The 16,553-nt window shown below is 34.0% G+C and overlaps 1 long non-coding RNA gene across 1 annotated transcript in view; it reads left to right on the top strand.

The window, feature by feature from the left end:
- Window positions 1–16,239, top strand: part of LOC138702675 (uncharacterized) — a 31,364-nt gene extending 15,125 nt beyond the window's left edge. Inside the window, exons 2-3 of the long non-coding RNA XR_011332854.1 lie at window positions 3,908–4,171; window positions 15,804–16,239. This is a non-coding gene — a long non-coding RNA (uncharacterized lncRNA). The remainder of the gene's footprint in view (window positions 1–3,907; window positions 4,172–15,803) is intronic.
- The last annotated feature ends 314 nt before the right edge of the window (window positions 16,240–16,553 follow it).

Here is a 16,553-nt window from a genome sequence, read left to right as displayed (position 1 = left end):
CAGCCAACAATAGGAATAAAACATGAACATCTGCGCATCTAGTGCTGCCAGCAATAGGAATAAAACATAAACATCTGCGCATCTAGTGCTGCCAGCAGTAGGAATAAAACATAAACATCTGCGCATCTAATGATAAGGAATCGAAACTCCAGAACATTCTGCTTAATTTGGTGCTAAAATTGGGTCAGTGGTGCCAACAATAGGAATAAAACATAAACATCTGCGCATCTAGTGACAAGGAATCGAAACTCCAATACATTCTGGTTAATTTGGTGCTAAAATTGGGTCATTGAATGAATTTCCAACGAAATAATTAAAGAAAGAAATGTGTCAGTTCTATATAAATCACTCTGTATAATAGCATCAAATCTTAACGGGAGTACGTTGGAAAGATCACTTCGAATGCCTTTTGTGAGAACCATTTTTGTTGTGTCGCACTTGTGACACCGTTTTTTTCGTGACCGTGTGTAGGGAACAGCAGTTAGGCCTATGTTATGACCCCATTTCTGAAAAAACCATTTGTGTTGTGCACAAGTTGAGTTAAGTTTTAGTTTAACTTACTGTTTGTCGTATGGGTTGTAGAACGGTTGGATACTGCGTTCGAATCCCACCAATGACCATACTCAAACTTATCAGGAGGATTTCTGACACGATCCTTATAATGACTAATAATGAGAACGATTGACTTTACTTTGTTTCACATCTTAAAATGTCACTTGTTTGGTTAATTTCACTCATCACACTAATTTAGCTATTATTTGTTTTACTTATTTTGCTAGTTTTACTCATATTTGTCACATTACTAGACCTCGGATTTTTAGTCACTAAACTAACTTTTAGGCATCTAAAAAGGCACTGAATTTATCAAAATAGGCATATTATTTAGGCGCCTAAAATACAATTGCAAGCAGCTAGAAATACTATTTCTTCTTCTTCTTCTTCTTCTTCCATCCCTTATGCCGTCAAGCGTCGGGGTAACCTCGGTCTATCCATCTCTGCCACTCCTGTCTATTACTACTCAGTCTCTTCATTTCTCCCACTTTCTTCCCACGTTTGTGTTCAATTCTCTTAATTCTATCCTCCCATGTTATACGTGGTCTTCCTCTTCCATATCTTCCTTCTACTCGCATTTCAAAAACCTGTTTTGCTTCCCTTTCCTCTCCCATTCTTTTAACATGGCCATACCACTTCAATTGGCGTTCCTCCACTACCATGCTCATAGCTTTTCTCTGTCCAGCCTCTTCTCCCATTCTTTCATTTCTGATTCTATCTCTTCTGGTTTTTCCTACTACTCTCCTTACAAATTTCATTTCCGTAGCAGTAATCTTACTCATGTGTTTGTCTTGTAATGCAAGGGTCTGAATACCATATAACGTAATCGGAGGCATTATCAAGTTGTAAATCTGCATTTTTGTTTTGTTGCTGATCTCTGACTTTCCTATGATAGTGTTATTCATTTGGTAGTAGGCTGAAACTGCTTTCAGAAATACTATTTTATGCAACTAAAATGTAATTTGTATCCACACAAACTACAGTAACTATAAAAATGCAATCAATTAGTGAGTACGCCTATTAAACATTACGGTATACAGTGACAAAAACCGTAAAAAAAAATATTGCTGTTAGAAACTTCATTTATGTTAAGTCTTAAATTATCAATATCTGGTTTTTAATGAATTCATCGGCCTCATTGCTATAAGACTGCTAATACATAAGTGCTCATATTTCAAATAAATAAATTTATTTATTGATTTAACAATTAATTTATAATTACCACATTATTCGTAATTGACATTGCAATACCTAACGTTTTTCTCTAATTTTATATTGTGAAACTTTACTTTTTCTTAGGCAGAATCATTTTCTAAGCGAAACAATTTATTCCCAATGATACCGAAGCAACTGATGCATATTTAAATATAGCAATATTTGCCATGCTGATTTCTTTAGTGAGAACTACATCCTGCAGATTCATCACATTCCTACTGTCTGCTCAACAAAACCAGGCACCTTCCAGGAATTTTGTTTATTCCTATAACCAAACTATTATAGGATATTTGAACCATATCTACCCCATGACATTCAAAACTTTCTCTTTCACTGCTACTCGAAAATTGAAAAATATATATGTAACTAATAGAAATAAGCAATTTTAGACTGTCAAACCTTAAAAATATGTTGCAGTGGGCAAAATAGACATTTTTAGACATCATAAAACCGCCTTCAAACTTTCATATTTTATATAAAAAGTGAAGATACTTAACTAGTTTGAGTTTATCCCTACAGAAAAAAATAGGCATTTAACCCAAATTTCGAGGTACTCTTCAGGATGGGAAGGAAATGTACTTAGTTTGTTGATTTCAGGAAATGTAACTTTGAAGACTATTAAAATTAATCTCAAAGAAAACTACACTTGATTTATTGAATTTACAAAATATGATAGAATATGGAATACATATATTTCAATTTTAGCGCACATTTCAATAGTTTTTACTGCATAAAATTCCGTGGTCTATTCATGAGCGCAAGGATCAGAACTGGATTTGAATTGAAGCGATTCCTGTTTCTTTTGATTGAAATTAGTGCGGAGAAACTCTGTCCACACAAATACGTTCACGGGAATGGTAGGTGTGAAATGGCAGCATCACTGTGAAGAAATCCAAAAGTCACAGATTGACATGTTTTCGAATTTTATTTTCACTGAACTGTCAATGTAAATTTTCAGCAAGATTTCTTTTAAATTTAAGTTAAGTTCAGGCGAATTTAAGGTCACTGTGTAAAAAGGTAAAGGAGCATCTTCTGCGGACCTCTGGAAAAAGAACTAAGGAAGAGACTAGCGAAGTGCTTTGTATGGAGTGTGGCATTGTATGGGCAGAAACATGGACATTACGACGAAGTGAATAGAAGCGAATAAAAGCATTTGAAATGTGGATATGGAGAAGAATGGAACGTGTGAAGTGGAAAGACAGAATAAGAAATGAAGCTGTGTTGGAAAGAGTGGGTGAAGAAAGAATAATGCTGAAACTGATCAGGAAGAGGGAAAGGAATTGGTTGGATCATTGGCTGAGAAGAAACTGCCTACTGAAGGATGCACTGGAAGGAATGGTGAACGAGAGAAGAGTTCGGGGTAGAAGAAGTTATCAGATGATAGACGACATTAAGGGGTTAGGTACAGCTTATAGCAGTAAATATTATGGAAATATTCAACATTTTTTTCCTCCATTACTGTATCTTGTACAATAATGAAAATTGGTATGTGTAAAACACTGTCCTTCTGCTATATGAAAAAAATATTTTTACGAAAAAAAAAAATGTAATATGTATATTTTTTCAAAATAAAAAAACGGTGGCAATTCACTGTGCAGTGATGAAGCTTTTCCCTCGTAACTCATAAACTTGTTAACTTTTTCATGTTCTCTCTTTTATTTTGTAGCTGAAACTCATTTTTACAATACCATGCTCTTTCAACTACATTCCTTAATAAATAATTTTTTTTGTGTTGAAAGAAAATACTGATATTTGACCATTTTTTAAATTAATTAATTTTTTATCAGACAGTCTATCAAAGGTAGAGAAGTGATCTTGCATCATATTGTAGATATGGCATGCATAAATACACACAAAAAATTTCATCACAGAATGTTGGATAGTTTTTGAGTTATGAGGGAGAGGCTTCATCACTGGACAGTGAACTGCCACCAGTTTTTAAATGTGAAAAAAGTAAAAATAGTTTTTATGCTATTATTATTATTATTATTATTTTTATTATTTTATTTAACCCTGTTTTATGCTGATGTGTGACTTCGCCCTAGCTGACGTGAAAAGGTAATAAATTGTAAAGTCTCGTGCTTGTATTGAAAAGTAGTATCACCGTCTACACATTTGAAATGTTCTGTTTCCACCACAGTGACAGCACACTTCAAATCCAGAGCTGTGAACCAGAGTGGCGTGGCAGAAGGACTGGTGTTGGTCTGCGAGGCACAGGGTGACTTACCACTGCACATGGCATGATCGGCGTCTCACCGATTCCTCAACCACAGCTAGACGCAGATCATGGAGAGACAGACACCGCACCTTGAGTCTTTAACACGTGGGGACGCTGGACCCTACCGCTGCTCAGCATCCAACGACTTCGGGCAGGACGAGATGATCGTCTACCTCTCAGCGAAAAGTGAGTCTCATGCGTGATTTACCATTGTCTACCGAAAATAACTGCTGTTCTTGATGTAGGAGTAGGCTGAACAGATGCAAATATTACAGTTAATCATGACAAGTTGTCGGCTCTATCGTTTTTGTTAGATGGGTGGAAGGAAGCAGTTCCACTAACAGCTGCAGTATTTCAGTTTTAAAGTTTAATCATTGTTATGTAATAAATGAATACAAATAGAAATCCTCTATATTGTTATGCAACAGAAAGATGTCAGTGCATCAAATAGGTTAGATTAGATTGGATTAGATCAGATCAGATTAGATTAGATTTTATTAAAGTCGTGAGTATTTTACAAATACTATGGCCATAGTCGTAATAAAACAAAACAGAATAAGATGATATTAGAAAAATAAGTTATTAACAGAGGACTCAAAGTATTCATTAATACTATAAAAGGGATTATTAATAATCCAGCGTTTTAAAACATTCTTAAATGTGTTATAGTTAACAGTGTGTGCAGATTTATGTAATCTATTAAACATAGATACTGCCATGGACATAAATTGTTTTTTAGTTGTTTCCAGCCTAACATTAGATTCAGTCAAGTGAAAATTGTGTCTTGTATTATAATTATGATGATCAGATCTGTGATAATAATTTGCTAAATTTTTCTTTACCTTCAGCAAAGAGGTGAAGATGTAAAGCTTAATAACAGTCAGAATAGCCACATTTATGAATAATGGCTTACAGTGCGCATCATAAGCAGAACCAGTTAAAATACGTAAGGATTTTTTTTTGTAAAAGGAGAACATTAGATACACTAGAACTATTTCCCCACACATAAATACCATAGGTTATTATACTATTGAAGAAGGCAAAATAAGCACTTCTTACATATGTTTTAGGCACCAGTGATTTCAGTTTTCTTGATTAATAGATAGATAGATAGATAGATGGATGGATGGATGGATGGATGGATGGATGGATGGATGGATGGATGGATGGATGGATGGATGGATGGATGGATGGATGGATGGACGGACGGACGGACGGACGGACGGACGGACGGATGGACGGACGGACAGACAGATGAGAGTTTAGTACAAACATAATCAATATGTGGGGCCCAAAATAATTTGGGATCCAGTTCAATTCCTTAAAGTTTAGCAGATGGCTGAGAGTTGTAAATTGTGGAATAATAATAATAATAATAATAATAATAATATCATTATCTTTATAGATAATATTGGTTTTATTATAATATGCAAAATAGTAATGACTTTGAAACTGCATGAGTATCTGGTTTAAAAGAAATAAACTGCCATTCAGCATACACTGCCCCTCAGAAGTTTTCGGACTGATTACTTCTAATTTATATTAAAATACAGAGCAAAGAAATAGGAAAGAAATGTGAAATGCTTCTGGTGATTATATAGACGAACCCTGTTGTAATCCAAAGCTTTCAACGTTGTAAGGTATCATCCATCCTCGACCGTAGTTCTCTCCAGTCCATGTCAGTGGTTGAAAGCTAACCTTTCAAGAGTGAACAAGGCATCCATAAGGCGTCCATATAGCTACAAGTTTTTTTCACTAACTCCCATTATTCACAGATTGTAAATGTTGTGATTGATGTAGTATCTTCGAGCGATAAGTGTTGCAGAAGTGTTACAAATAAATGCATACAGTATGTTGCTTTGTAAAATGACACAATTTATACTTTGTCTTGGAAACGGAAATTTTAAAATTATTTTATCATATAATCAAATTTGAGTCACTAGTAACCCGAATATGAAGATCTTTATATAAATAAAATTAAGATATGTACCAGTACTGTTCCTTTTTCTTACGTGTTCTCGTAAATTCATATTTTGCACGGTATTCTTAGACTAGACACTAAAGTTAAAAAAAAAAAAATCCACTTTGTACGACGGTTGAAACTTACCAGACCACACAGACACAGTAGTCGTGGACCTAGGTGCACTTTGAAAGCAGAGGACCTGACCATAGTTATCAGAAGCAAGAAGTATTTGCAATCTAATGTAAGTCATAACAAGAATATCTCTATGTCAGTACACTTAAGTGAAGCTTAAGGTCAATTAGGGATGGAGGATATAATTTAAATACCGATATTTCAATATATTGCAAATTATATATATATTTCAATGAATATATCCATGCAACCAAACGATTATCAATATAAATATCGCTGTGTTGCCAAGTCTATTTTTTTTAGAAGCAGATCTCATTATTTTTTTACATTTCTACTTTTGGCTAATAACTAATATACAAATATACTAAATCTCCTTCATTCCCCCCTCTCTCTTTTTTTTTTTACAAGTAAAAATTTCGTCGATTGAGGCTATATAAATGGTAATTTGAATCATTGTTACGTCAAGAATAATGAAGTAAGAATTCGTCGATTTACTTTATTGTGTACGTATATGAGTTCAGGCTACTGCATAATAGATAAATGGAAAATGCTATTCAACGGGTAATAGGGAACAGAAGGTTCCCAAGTCAGGGTTGCACTTTGAAAGCAGAGGACCTGACCATAGTTATCAGAACAAGAAGTATTTGCAATCTAATGTAAGTCATAACAAGAATATCTCTATGTCAGTACACTTAAGTGACGCTTAAGATCAATTAGGGATGGAGGAAATAATTTAAATACGGATATTTCAATATATATTGTAAATTATATATATTCCAGTAAATATATCCATGTAACCAAACGATTATCAATATAAATATTGCTATGTTGCCAAGTCTACTTTTTTTTTAGACGCAGATCTCATTATTTTTTTACATTTCTACTTTTGGCTAATAACTAAATCTCCTTCATCCCTCCCTCCCCTTTTTTTTATGGGTAAAAATTTTGTCGATTGAGGCTATATACAGTAAATGGTAATTTGAATCATTGTTACGTCAAGAGTAATGAAGTAAGAATTCGTCGATTGACCTTATTGTGTACGTATATGAGTTCAGTAAAGGGTAGGCTACTGCATTATGGATAAATGGAAAATGCTATTCGACGGTAATAGGGAACAGAAGGTTCCCAAGTCAGGGTTGCACTTTGAAAGCAGAGGACCTGACCATAGTTATCAGAACAAGAAGTATTTGCAATCTAATGTAAGTCATAACAAGAATATTTCTATGTCAGTACACTTAAGTGAAGCTTAAGGTCAATTAGGGATGAAGGATATGATTTAAATACCGATATATTATATTTCAATATATTACAAATTATATATTCCAGTAAATATATCCATGTAACCAAACGATTATCAATTTAAATATCGCTATGTTGCCAAGTGTACTTTTTTTTAGAAGCAGATCTCATAATTTTTTACAGTTCTACTTTTGGCTAATATACAAATATACTGAATTTTCTTTCATTCTCCCCCTTTTTTACAAGTAAATTTTTTGTCGATTGAGGCTATATAAATGGTAATTTGAATCATTGTTACGTCAAGAGTAATGAAGTAAGAATTCGTCGATTCACGTTCTTGTATACGTATATAAGTTCAGTAAAGGGTAGGCTACTGCAGTTAATAGATAAATACAAAATGCTATTCAACGGGTAATAGAGAACAGAAGGTTCCCAAGTCAGGGTTTTTCTTCTCCCCCCCCCCTTTCCGCGTGATTATAAACGTGTGAGAATTGTTGGAAAAGGTAATGTGTAAATATATTTGTATTATCATTCTTAAATTTGAAAAGTGCAAAATAGGCCCCGTCGTGTTATTCCTTCCACTTCCTGTACACTCCGGACTGCTGAGGCTTGATTGCTTCAACCTGTCGTCGGGCTGCTGGTGCTTTATCAGCGCCTGCTGCCTTCGGACTGCTGGTGCAACATTGCTCCTGCTGTCTTTCATTGTGTACTAGGGTTAGAAGGCGAAAGGGGTGAAATATGCCCGGGACCAAATATCGATACGTGGAATATAGGCCAACCACATGCATACAATATCTGTATTTCACGAGGGGTGGGGGTTCTGCAGCCGTATATATACGGCAGTATTGCGTCACGGGTGCGCTTGCGGGTAGTTAGGAATATATTATCATAAGAAATTATCATAACTCTATATTATATTTTCAATGACTTATTATGATTTCTTATTATTATATCTATCAAATGATACTTAAATAGGTTCATAATTACAAATTTCGGAACAGGTCCAGTTATCCAAGGTATGTACTTGCACCGTTTTAGCACAAATATCGGTACGAAGCAAGCATGGCTTGAGTATGACGTACCGGTAGTTGAGAATAATTGTCTTTGTCGTTTACGCATCATCACGCAAAAAAAAACTTACGTGAGTACCGTCGATCACTATAGCTAAACTCAAATGAAATGTCTAATAGATTTTAATTAATATACCTAAACTTATCGTTATTCGGGAAACTCGGAGAGAATCGTGTTACATTTCTAATGTCGAAATATTTTACTTTCTAACAGAGTACGGTCGTATGTATTTAGTAGGTTATTTTACGACACTGTATCAATATCTCAAGTTATTTACCGTCTGCAGTCTTATATGAAAAGAGTGATTTTTTAGTGGTTTGTATCAACATCTCAGATTATTTAGCGTCCGTGGTGGGAATATAATGGTGTAGCAGACGGTCGACTCAAACTCGTTTTCTACTGCGCATGTCGTCACTTGGGAAGCAGCAGCGGCGCGCTAATTCGCGCCGCAGTGCTCGAGGAACAAAACAAACAGCTGTTGTGTGTACGTGCACGGTGTTAATTCTTTGTTTATATATATATATATATATATATATATAATATTTAATGTTATTCTTGTAGCAGTAATGCTATTAATGTGACACATGCTATTAGTATGCCTGGATGTGCAGTATCTGGTTGTTTGAGTTACAATCGAAAAACAAAAGGAACTGACGTAAAATATTATAGGTTTCCGAAGAATGAAGACTTGGCATGACAATGGTTGCATGCTTGTAGAAGGGAGGATGAAGTCAATTTACAGCACGGTGAGTTTTCTCGCATGTTACTAAATTTTATTTGCTTCGCAACTCATTTGCAAAATATATTTTCATGTTAAACTTATTGTCTGACTTATTCCATTGATTGCTTTGAGGGAAAAGAAAGGGGATAAAAATCTTAAGACTTAATATTGTTTCAGCTCGAATATGTTCACTTCATTTTGAGGAGTCAAATTACGAAGTATCTTTAAAGCAGAAACTCCTAAATTATAAACCAAAAAAACAGTCGTAATCTGAAAGTAGACGCTGTACCCACAAAAGCTCTGGCGCAGTCTTGCTTGGAACGAAAATCAAGAGATAATCTGAGATTGGACAGATGTGAAAAACGGAGAAGGAGAAAAGAAATTCATGACATCATTGCCAATAGTTCATGTACTGTTCAGGCCACTTCAAAACCAATTCAGACGAACATGTATCAGAGGATAGTGCATTAGGCCTAAATAACGAAACGTGAGTAATTACAGCAATTACATAATTATAACTATTAACTGGTATGTTCCTGTGTATCATATTGTTAAAATTTTTCACATATATGAGTTGCTCCGCAGAAGGGAATAATTTTCTCATAATTCTTGGAAACTTTCTAAGCTAAAAGGACTTAATTACATGTCTTATAAAGTGTTAAAGCTGTGGTACCTTTTGACAAATTTCAGACAGAAAAGGCTTCAGTAAATGGAAGGATTCGATTGTCTCGAATGTCAATAGAGGAGCAAGAAAGGCGTCAATCAATGGGCATAAAATAATTATTTTCTCGCTTAACCCTAGCATTATCACGGTTGGGAAAAAATTACCCACCCTTTTTATTTTCTAAATTTTTTTGAATTAATGAAATCTGACAGCTTTCACCTTTACTCTATTTGTCTCTAACATGATAAAGTATACACACATGTGTTCTGTTTTAGATTTCAAACAGCAGACTAATAATTTGAAGTATTTGTTAGTGGACAGATTTTACCCACCCTTGGCATTTCATATGACCTACACTTTTAAACATTTTCAAGTTTGAATTCTGTAATTTTTGTCCATTGTTGTAACTGTTGATAATGTCGTTAAGGTCGTTTACTGTTTCAATTCTCCACTTTACCATTTACTTGCAGTGTAGAAACTTGAGTTGGTAAATTTGTTCTTTCTTTATTGGTGTTTATTCAAATCTAGTTGTATTCAGGGATACAGAACATAGACATGAGTTGTTTTGTGGATAATACAGCCTTAATGTTTTGGGTGAAGTGATATTATAGTGCTATTGGAAATTGATTTACCGGCGGAGTTGAAGAAAGAAAGTGATAGTGAGGAAGATAATACAGAAGTGGTTAGTGGGGGTGAATCAAGGTCTATTTCAAGTACTAGCTGCCAACAAGAAAGCCGTTCACATTACGAAAATTAATGTCAGATGTGGAAATTGTGGACTTAATTTGTGTAAAAAATATTCAGATATTAAAATTGTGTGCAGCAGCATTTTACTAAAAGGAATATGCAGAATCACTGGAATGAAAAACTGATGTGTTTTTTTTTTTAAGTATGAAACTTTATTGAACGTATTTTAAGTAATATACATAATTTAATTTGGTGGGAAATTTTTGCTAACTCTTGGTAATCCACGTCAGAAAAAAATTCTTGATAATGTTAGGGTTAATACTTATTGTAAAATATTTATTTTACCATACAGTAAATTATTTCGAAGATGATAATCACTCAATATTGATCTTAGACACAATTTTTTTCTAAACTCTATTTTTCTTTTAGCTGCATGGAGCGATTCATAGTAGTGTATATAATACATATAGCTAATTCTAAAACAATGTTTTTTTCAGCAATTCTCAAACGAACGAAGCGCTATGTCTAGATGAAATTGATATCTTAAGAAAAAAAATTGTGGCTTTAGAGGAAGAAAATGAAAATTGGAAAGTAAAGTATGAAGAGTTATCTAAGAAATACGAAATCATGTTGGAAGACATTAATAAAGAAAATAAAAAAAAATGGAAATCGTAAATAATAATTTGACAGACAACTTCACACCGGGGCAAATGAAGATAATAAATTCCGAAGAAAGAAGGAAAGTACAGTGGTCTTCGGAAGATATTGCCACTGCAATATCTTTAAAAAGTGTCAGCCCCAAGACATAGCGCTATGTGAGAAGAAACAATTTTCCTTTGCCAGCACATTCTACGTTAAGGAGCTGGGCATCAAATTTTAATTTAGATCAAGGTTTATTGTCTGTCATATTTTTAATGGAAGTCAAATCTAAACATTTGTCAGACTTGAAACGTTGAACAGTTCTAACTTTCGATGAAATTTATATTTCCAACAAGATATGTATTGACGGGAAGAATCAAGAAAGGTTGGGACCTCATAGGTGTTGTCAGACTGTAATGGCCCGTGGTTTAGTTGGCCGTTGGAAACAACCTGTTTATTATGATTTTGACCAAGTAATGAAGCCCAGAATTATTAATGACATTGTCTCTAGTCTGTACAATGCAGGATATATTGTTGTCGCTATGACATGTGATATGGGTTCCGGTAATATGAGGTTCTGGTCAGATTTAAATATTGGATATGACAAGAACTGTTTTATGAAGCACCCTTATGATGATTCTTTGAAAATATTCGTGTTTGCGGATGCTCCCCATCTCCTAAAACTAGCAAGAAACCATTTTGTGGATCACGGATTCCATATCAATGGTAAATCCATAGACAAATCATCACTCGAAATGTTATTAACTACTTCGAACACAGAACTTACCATTGCCCATAAACTCACAAGGTATCATTTAGACTTGAAAGGAAGTGAAAGGCAAAGAGTTTTGCCTGCTGCTCAACTGTTTTCTAATACAGTTTCTAAAGCCATCGAATATCGTGGAGAAAAGGATTACTATAAAGATGAGGCAATGACTGGAAAAAATGTTCTGAAATAATCAAGTTGTTCAATGACTGGTTTGATTTATTTAATGCGAAATCAAAGTACGGTTGCCATTCAGGTTGTAATGCTTTTGGTGTAGACAAAGAAAACCAAATTGCTTTGTTAAATAATATTTTCTTATATTCATGGAATGGGGGGGGGGGGCAAATGACCACCCTTCTCTTTTGGATTTTAAGCACAGATTCAAATGGTATGTCATGGGTAAACATTCCTCAGCTATATTTACAGCGAATCAAACACACAAAGGAAAACACCGAATCGTGCTTAGTAAATCCTATAAAGGAATGCGATGAAAATGAAAGAAATGATGATTCTTGTCTCTCGAAACATTTTCTGGCACATACAAACAAGATAGTTAATAGCATTAAAGATGTATGTGTAAATGTAGCAGAAGAAATTGCCTCTGATTCGTTTGTTAATCCGCAATATGATTCCAATCAACTTGAAATGGTAGAGTTGACAGATTTGCCAGAAATATCGTCTTTCGGAGACCACATTAATCAAGAAGGCTTGAAATACATAGCTGGTTATGTTACTCACAGATTCCGCGACAAATATTCCAATGTAGGTAGTACGACAGGAAACGTAACGGGAAAGAGGCCAGATTGGTTGAGTTTCATATCCAAAGGAAACCTACTGTGTCCAAGTGAAGAGTTGTTGCAGGCTACTGTAATTGTAAATAAAGAATTTGAAGAAATTCTTGGAAATTTTATTGCCGAGGGCAAATTAATCTTTGACAGTCTAGCGGAGCAAGCTTCCCAAAACAATTACCATCCCACATGAAGTTATCCTGTGTCTAGCTCGAACAAGGATATATATAAGATTGAGAGATGTAAATCGAAAACTAAGTTTCGAAAACTCCAAAAGGAAGTTATTTCGAAAAATGTCAAAATTAATTAACGTTAAGAAGTGAAATTTATGGAATAATAATTGCACTTTTAAATCGATGATGTGCTTGGAATAACTCACATCGCACAGTGACATTTGAGCATTATCACAGTAAATTTACCAAAACTACGTCTTTGCCAATAAAGTGAATTGAAAATAACTGAGAATAACCAATTATTGCTTATATAATCCTTTCAATACAATTTTAAATATTTATTTTAAACTACTTTTGCGATATGAACTATTAATAAAACTGGGGTACGAGATATTGCAATATTGCAATCACATCATCGATATTCCTTCTTAGTGTCAACATAAAATCAATTTAAATATTATTTTTCATAAACTGTATGTGTAATGTAAAATCAATTTGAATATTATTTGTCATAAACTGCATGTGTAATGTAAAATCAATTTGAATATTATTTGACATAAACTGCATGTGTAATGTAAAATCAATTTGAATATTATTTGTCATAAACTGCATGTGTAGTGTAAAATCAATTTGAATATTATTTGTCATAAACTGCATGTGTAATGTAAAATCAATTTGAATATTATTTGTCATAAACTGCATGTGTAATGTAAAATCAATTTGAATATTATTTGTCATAAACTGCATGTGTAATGTAAAATCAATTAGAATATTATTTGTCATAAACTACATGTGTCATGTAAAATCAATTTGAATATTATTTGTCATAAACTGCATGTGTAATGTAAAATAAATTTGAATGTCATTTGTCATAAACTGCATGTGTAATGTAAAATTAATTTTAGTAGGTTGCTTTATAGTTATTTTTATCTCACAAATTATAATGCTGTTTCAATAATTTAACTATTTACTGTTAAATATAACATGTAGGGCTATTGTAGACGAACTGAAGAATTGTTACATCTAAATTTTGGTGAACTTGTTCATTATTTTTTTAAATTTAGATTCAGATTTTTTCGACGCGTGTTGTTATTTTAAATTCATAATGTGATGACGCTATTCACCTCTTGTAGGCTACTTAAAATTGTTTTATGTTTTAAACATACAGAATTAATAAAAGTTAGTGTATTTAATTAATAACAAGTAATATTAAATGTCATTTTTGATTCTGGTTTCTTGGTATTCATAATCAATTAACCTACCCCACCTCCAAAACCATACGTAGCTGAGCTGAGCTAAGCTAGCAAGCTGCGAGAGAGTCTGTAATGCTTCCCGCGTGACGTCATCACGTAGTAGGAGAACAGGCGAGACTGCGCACTGCTTCACCATTATATTCCCACCACGTTAGCGTCTGAATGAAATTAAGGTGATAATGCCGGTGAAATGAGTCCCGCTATAGTTACTCAGCATTTGCTCATATTAGGTTGAGTGAAAACCCCGAAAAAAACCTCAACCAGATAACTTGCCCTGACCGGGATTCGAACCCGGGTCACCTGGTTTCGCGGTCATCAAAAGAGTGATACAAGACGCACTGTTAACAAGTTAACTACAAAACAATACTGCAAGGCTGTTATTGTATGTTCGGTTTAAACATACGATATTCTTCTCCTGTACATGTGATGATGTATTTGTTGCAATATTTATTAATTGTTATCAATTTTATTGTATCACTTTTTTAAAAATTCCCGCACTTAACTCGCACGAGCAAGGAAAGGCTTACCAACAACATTCAGATTATTTATGGAATATGCAATGGAGTTTGGTTTGTAACAGTCAGTGCTCATTTGTTAATAAGTTATGTTTCTTAAACGAAGGAGGCTTTATTGTAAGAAAGCATAACATCATTCAGGAATGATGAGATGAGCATAAGCGGATTTACAAGCCATGCAGTTTCACTCGACGTATTTTTCCTTCTGTCTGTCATTCTCACACACAAAACAATACCCATTACAATATTCCAAATTCTACTTTTTTTTTTGTCCCTTTTTTGGGTTCTCATCTACTTCTTTTGCTCCAATAAGGTTGGCAACACTGATATCACTATTTCGTAAGTAAAATAATAAACATCGTGCTAATGTAATTTGCACGTGTACATTTTTTTTTTACAATAAACTTACTTAAATTCTGATCTTCCGTATTGGTATTGACATTAACATCATAACAGTGAAAAGCATAAACGTAAAATTGGAATGGTAAACAATATCTATATTTTAAATGCCATAATATTATGTAGTTCCTAACCAAAATGATTAAATGCCATAATATTATGTAGTTCCTAACCAAAATGATTAAATGCCATAATATTATGATGTAGTCTCTAACCAAAATGATTAAATGCCATAATATTATGTAGTTCCTAACCAAAATGATTAAATGCCATAATATTATGATGGTAGTTCCTAACCAAAATGATTAAATGCCATAATATTATGATGTACGTAGTTCCTAATCAAAATGATTAAATGCCATAATATTGTGATGTAGTTCCTAACCAAAATGAAAGTTATAGTGGAGGTAAAGTGAACTTAAATGATGCTATAGGAAAGAGTGAATTGGAGCTAAGCGCTCTGGTACTATTTCATTTACAAGTACACCGCTGCAGTGAGTGTCTTCTACCTAACAACGTAATCATTTTTAAATGTAAGCAAACAATACTTGGAATAATTTCACAAGGATTGAAGCGAGATTTGCATAGTACTTAGAATGTTACACAATTGATGTGATACAATCATTTTACATTAAGTTCCCATTGCAAGTTATTCGAACATTCCAAACATCAACGGTGATGGTGATAGGAATAGAATTTTTATGCACTGAAAGATATAATAAGAAAACAGAATGTCAGTACTAGGTTGTGCATAGAAGTCCTATCCATAAACAAATGTCATAGCAGAATGTTTCTCTTTCCATTTCAGAACATAGAAATGAAGTTTTGATGGCCATTTTGAGGTCAGACAAAATTCCTTTGAGAGTGGCAGTTTCTCCTGCCTTGGAGAAGAAACGTTCCGAAGGCTCTGATGATGCTTCATTGCCAGCTGACACAGGTGAAGGTAGGTACACTTGATTTCATCCCATAGGTTGATAGGGTACAGCTTCAAATTCGCTAAAGCAGTTGACATGAAATAATGAAGTTGATCTTCCATTCCATCCTTCAGTGTTTTTTCCTCTTACATCCAGTATGCAGGAGATTTTTGTGGTGCTGCCAAAGGGTCAAATTCTTCATTTGCATTATTAATATCATCCGAGGATTGTGAACCCTCAATAGCATTGGTACTTGATAGTAGGCATTTCATTTCTTAGCTGTCGCATTACAGTTGACAATGCTACAGGATCTAATCTAGGTTCCAAAGGTGTGGAGGCCAACAAAAAGCACTGTTCTATTTGCCGAAACCTTCTTTTGAATTCAAACAGCAGTTGCTCTTTCAATGTTTTCCCAGGTCCATATGTTGGCTCTAGTTTATTTAATTGCTAACAACAACACTGTACCAGTGGAATCCCTGTACTGATTATGGCACAAGTTACTTTTGAGAAGTAAGATGCTTTGTCATGGCATCCAGTGGTCTTAGAAGATTTATGATGTCTTGCCCTTATTATTTCTGAACTGAAGTCAACATACTGGAGCATGTACATATTTGAAAACGACTTGTCCTACAAAACCTGTCACT

Source organism: Periplaneta americana, chromosome 7 (assembly GCF_040183065.1).
Source record: "Periplaneta americana isolate PAMFEO1 chromosome 7, P.americana_PAMFEO1_priV1, whole genome shotgun sequence".
NCBI lineage: Eukaryota > Metazoa > Arthropoda > Insecta > Blattodea > Blattidae > Periplaneta > Periplaneta americana.
This window is presented reverse-complemented; position numbering and strand designations above follow the sequence as displayed.